The sequence below is a fragment of the Eumetopias jubatus genome, unplaced genomic scaffold (assembly GCF_037043125.1).
Source record: "Eumetopias jubatus isolate StellerSeaLion01/CBP00866 unplaced genomic scaffold, mEumJub1_p1.0 scaffold_11, whole genome shotgun sequence".
NCBI lineage: Eukaryota > Metazoa > Chordata > Mammalia > Carnivora > Otariidae > Eumetopias > Eumetopias jubatus.
The window spans coordinates 13,298,729-13,304,681 of record NW_028274817.1 but is presented as its reverse complement, the minus strand read 5'-3'; the positions used below and the strand labels follow the sequence as shown (position 1 = coordinate 13,304,681).

Here is a 5,953-nt window from a genome sequence, read left to right as displayed (position 1 = left end):
GCACTGGGTGTTATGCACAAACAAGGAATCATGGAACACGACATCCAAAACTAATGATGTAATGTATGGTGATTAACATAACAATAAAAAAATTAACAAAAAAATTTAAAAAAAAAATCCCTCAACTTTGAATCTTGTAATCAGCCTAACCCCTCTTGTTGCCGTTGTTCGTGGACCGCCATGTTTTGCTGACAGGGAAGGAGCATCATTCTCTGGGTAAATGCGAACACCAGAAGGTATTAGATTACCTTGTTTCCTTTGCAAGGGAAAAGGCCCCAGGGCAGTTAAAGAGGCAGGCCTGAGGAAGAAGTAATATTCTATGATAATTGTTGTTAACAATTATGCAAAACATAATTAAACAACAATTAATGCAAAAGTCACACCTCTCAACCCGTATTTCTGAGGATCTTAAAATGCAGTATCCTCCTAAAACAGAATTAAGGCCAGGCCACAGGCGAGCAAGAGATGGGGACCATAAAGGGAGCATTCTTTTCACACAGGAAGTTCTCTACTATGGGATTTTTTTTAAAGATGTCTGAATGTCTTATTGGATCAATTCACCTAACATGATAAAACCACTGTGTAGTGGAGAAAGCACGGGTGGTGTGAAGCGAACGAACGTTGTTTTTGTTTTACTTAAAAATGTTTCTAGCATTCCCAGCTCAATTAGAGTTGGTGCTTCCTTCCTTTTCCTTCCATTGAAAAGCATAAAAACAATTAAGTAACTTCAGGATTAAGAAGGGTTTGCAAGCGCTCTGAAGCTATGAATGAAAACGTGGTGGTTGCAACAATGAGAAAAAGGGGGGGAGGAAGAGGGAGGAGGAGGAAGCCGGAAAAGAGGAGCACAAAGAGGTCGAAGAGGCGGTGATAGGAGCCCTCTCTGCTTTAGAGAAAGTAGTCAACTTGCGGCGACCGGGGCTGTAATATCACACAGTGGACTTCTGGAGTAGATTTGCTTGCTTTCCTTTATAAGCTTATAGTTTCTGTTTACACTGTCAAAGCTTTTTGAAGAATATGATACTTCTGGCTTGTAAATTCCTGGCGGGCACAGGCCGTGTCTTACAGATTTTCCTATCTTGCATAGCATCTAGACAATTCCTAGCCACTGGTGGCGGTGCTCGATAAATATCTGTGGAAGACATAACCGCAGAAGCTGGTGGATACTAAGTCTTTTTAAAATGAGTAAAAAATGTAGCCTAATAAAATTTAAAAATGCGTTTTGCCACATATTAATGGTAGGTTGATTGTGAATCCGTACATCTCAAAGTAAACGTAATCTCGATTTTGCCAAGGCAGTTATAGTTTATTTGTGTATCGTTAACATTTTAATTATTTTAATAGGCACTGAAATTTCTGTGGCTCGTTAAAACTTGTATTTTTCTGTGCTTCCCTGACTTTTCCTTTAGAAAGTTTTAAAACGACCAAAAAATTGTAACGAATAGAACCTTCACCTAAATTCATCAGTTGTTAGTACTTTGCCAAATTTATTTTTTAGAACTATTAAGTAGCCAAAAAGAACTTGCTTTTGGAGCCCCTTCGATAATACAAAGAGTGTTGAAGGTTTTTTGTAGAAAGCAGAAAGAGGATTTCCTCAACTCTCATGAGGATGTCCAACCTCAAACATTTCTAAGATTTTAGGGCCATGATGAGAGACTGCCAGACAGATTTTATTTTTATTTATTTTATTTTTTTAAAGATTTTATTTATTTGGCAGAGAGAGACACAGCGAGACAGAGAACACAAGCAGGGGGAGTGGGAGAGGGAGAAGCAGACTCCCCGCTGAGCAGGGAGCCCGATGCGGGGCTCTATCCCAGGACCCTGGGATCACGACCTGAGCCGAAGGCAGACGCTTAACTGACTGAGCCACCGAGGCGCCCCAAGACTGCCAGACTGATTTTAGTTCACAATTTTAAATCACCCTGAGACAAGTATACTTAAAACAGTTCTCTTTCACATAAAGCATGGCTGTATTTTTTAATTAAAACATGGAATTTTTTGGTTATAAACCTATGAATAATTTTGCTTAATAGGCATGCCATATAGTAGTCTTTTCATTGGTGGGATATACTGAGTATAATTTTTTTAAAGATAAATATGTGATTTAGCACAGAACCTGGCACAAATCATGCTGTATTGCTTTTATTTTACCTGTGCTATAGAGGAGAGTGGAATTTGTAAATCTAGAATTAAGTATGGCATTTGCCCTCTGCATGTCAGGATTGAGTTCTAGCCTAGGTAATAAACATTCGAAACCCCATCATATATATCCTGGGAATTACTCAAACATTTGAGCTAGTTTCCCGCAGTGTGGTTGTCTTTGCTCACGGTGCATTGCCAGTATTTCTTTCAATAATGTAAGAACAAAATTTAGAACTTTGTGATTTGTCTCAGTTGAGTTTTGGTGCCCCAATTTTCATATGCAAATTAGGATAACTTATCATGATGTATCATCTATATCAGTTTTGAGGAATACGAGTATTTATTTAGCTCTTCCTCAGTTCAGCGTTTTCACTAACATTACCTCACTGGTTCTTCGCAATATTCCTGTAAACCAGCTGAGGCTGTAGAGGGGTGTGGAAATGTATTCACCCCCTGCACCGATCAAAAAATTAGGCATTTTCCAGAAGGGTAGATTCAGAAAGGTGGAAATTCTTCACATACGCTAAATGCTGCCTCAAGGAAGAGGCAGAGTACTTATTATATTGTTTCCAGGACAGAACTAAAACGAGTAGGGTGAAAAACGATAGTAATAATAACAAAAGATTGATTTCAACATGCATGATGTGCTGGGCACTTCATAATTAGCACTTACCATACCTTCTTTCCTTTAACAACGGAAAAGACATTATGCCCATTTTACAGATGAGAAATGGAAGCTTTGAGACGTTGGGTAACTTGCCTAAGGTCCTAGAGATAATCAGGGGTGGTGCAGGGATCTGAATATGTGTCTGACTCCAGAGCCAGTGAACTTGTCCTCTATGTCATACTGCCTACATATGGCAAATGGAATTACCTGAAGGAGTCATTTAGGGGTGAACAGAGAACTGTCTCAAGGGTGTGAACCACTGATGTTGGCCATGCAAACCGGTGAACAAGGTGTTGGCTCATACTGAACACCGCCGCTGAGTGGGGACAACCTGGGGCATTCTGAGCATTCTGGGAAAAAAGCATGGACATTTGTCCTGGGAAAGAACAAGAGGTGGTGGCTGATAGTTCCTAGAGGTCAGGAAGGCAAGATGGCACCCAGAACCCACACAGGTCAAGAGTGGAAAAGAAGCCAAGTACCACCATCCATCTAGTTGCTCAAATCCAAACTGATCAGTCATCTTCGTTTTGTTTCTCTTTTTTCACTTACCCTCCTTCAACTGGTTCACCGGGAGGTCCCATTGGCTCTACCGCCAACGGATGTGCTAAAAGCCTCCATGTCTCCATCACCAGCATCTTGGTCTAGGTCTTCCTCATCTCGCACGTCGATGACTACAATAGCCTCTAGCTGGTCGTGCTGACTCCAGCCTTTGTTCCTACGCTCAACAAGAAGCCAGCGTGAGCTTGTGAGAGTGTAACCCAGGGCATGCCACTCCTCTGCTCAAAACATTTCAGGGTTCCCCCACTGCTCTTAGGATAAAGACACCTTCCTTCCCAAGACCTAGAAAGACCCTGCATGGGTCGGCCCCCATCTGCCGCCCCAGCCTCCACTCACCCCACCTTCACCCTTGCTCTCTCCATGCTCCAGGAGATACAGGACAGTGGTTAAGAGCCTGGACTCTGTGGTCTGAATTGCCTGGACTTGAATTCTGGCTCAGCCACTTTGCGACTCTGACCTTGGGCAACTTACTCAAGGTCTCTGTACCTCAATGTCTCCCATCTGTAGGATGGAAATAATAATAGTATCTAGCTCATAGATACTAACTCACTTAATTGAGAGGATTAAGTGAGATTGCATACGAAAAGTTCTTCAAATAGCGCCTGGAATATAGTGAGCATCAGTAGTGGTAGTGTTCCCAGATCAGTCCTGCTTCGAGGCACTTACACTTGCTGCTCCTTCTATCTAGAATGTTCTTATCCCAGGTCTTCACTAAGCCAGCACCATCTTCTTCCTTAAGACCGCAGCACAAATACCATCTTACTAGAAAACACCCCTGACTTCTCCCACCCCAACCCAGTCAACTCTGTCACAGTACCTGCTTTTGTTGCTTTCACAGCACTAAAATTTGATAAGTGAATGAACAAGTGCACCTGTCTTCTTAGGGACTGCATTGGAATGTAGAATGTACTTATAAGGTTCTTTGCAACCTTGACTGAGATTAAGGGATCAGAAACCTCTGTTTTAGAAATCTAGCTTTATGCTACTTGTTTATTTCCTAATTGTTTCCTTTTTTATATCCCCTTAGTGATTAGGAAAGTTCTCTTGGAAAATGTCAGCTCTCTCTTAGCTGTGCTAAAGGGCAAAGACAGAAAGGGGTTTTTGTACCAAACTGGGCCGGCCTTGGGGACTAGGAACGGGGAGAGTGAGAGACGCCTGGCGAATCCGAGAGAGCCCCAGGAGTGTGGGGAAGAAACAAGGCCTGAGGTCATGGCTACAGCCTGGTGACTCTTCTTAGGGGAACTGTCATGTTTTACAGCTGATTGTGTTAATACGGAAGGCTGAGTCCTCACCAGCCCCATGTGTCCCCGCTGTGGAACAGAAGTCCTGCAGTGAAAGGGAGACATTCACACTCTGCTTAGCGCCCAGTAGGCGCACCGTGACTCACTCTAGGGCATGCTTATTACGTGCCTACTGTGTGCCAGGCACTGTGCTATGCCGGGAGCATGCAATACCTTATTCACACCCCACATGGATCTTTTTTTTTTAACTTCAACTTCTTTTTATTAACTTTTTAGTCACTCATACAATAATTTGCATCTATGAAAGAATTCAAATTTATTGAATGAAAGGCACTGCTTACGACTTACAAAACAAGTAAGTTGAAGAGGAAGCTTTCAGTGAATTAAATAATACAGGGTTTTTTGGATCTGTAATTGATAAACATTTAATTAAAAAAATAAACAGCGTGTATTAGGTCACCACACAGATTTATACAACAATCAGATGTGTAAAAACATAAGTAAAGTTTTATGGGACCCCAACACAGGTATCTTTTCCTAAATCCTAAGAGAGCCAAACAGTTTTAGAAGCTAAAGCTATTATGTTTACAGATGTGCAAAACACTAAGCAAAAATCCTTTATTTTTAAGAAAAAAGTACGTTTCCTCATTTTCTATTCTTGGCATAAATGTTAATTCTTCCCCGTGGAACCAAAACCTCCTGAACCCCTTTCAGTGTCATCTAAAACCTGAACTTCCTCTATATCTGGATAAAAAATCCGTTCACAAATGAGCTGTGCAATCCGATCGCCCTTTTTGACTTGAAACTTTTCTTTGCCAAAATTAAATAGTACGACACCCACATTTCCTCTGTAATCTTCATCTATGACGCCAGCTCCTACATCGATGAAGTGTTTTGCAGCCAAGCCAGAACGGGGAGCTACTCTTCCATAGCACCCAGACGGAAGAGCTACCTGAATGTCCGTTTTCACAAGGGCTTTCTCCATAGGTGGTAGTGTATAATCATAGGCACTGTACAGGTCGTGGCCTGCAGCCCGCGCGGACGCCTTGGTCGGGGCGGTGGCGTGCTCTGAGAGCCGGACAAAGCGGAGCCGCGTGCTGGGGGAGATGGCGGGTGTCGCTTCAGAGCAGGGCATGGCAGAACAGAACGCAAGAAAAGACAGCAGCAGAGAAAACAAACGCACACACCCACATGGATCTTTTGAGGGTCATTTTACAGAGAAGGAAACCGAGGCTCAGGGAGGTTAAGTGACTGCCCTAAGGTCACAGAACTAGTATATAGAATTTACACCCAAGTCTATGCTCTTAACAGCCTCCCTGTTTGATGAATAGTGAATCTCCAAGCTCCT

The 5,953-nt window shown here is 42.4% G+C and overlaps 1 pseudogene; it reads right to left on the bottom strand.

Moving 5' to 3' along the window:
- Window positions 1-5,130: 5,130 nt before the first annotated feature.
- Window positions 5,131-5,740, bottom strand: LOC114201449 (deoxyuridine 5'-triphosphate nucleotidohydrolase pseudogene; annotated as a pseudogene).
- Between the last annotated feature and the right edge of the window lie 213 nt (window positions 5,741-5,953).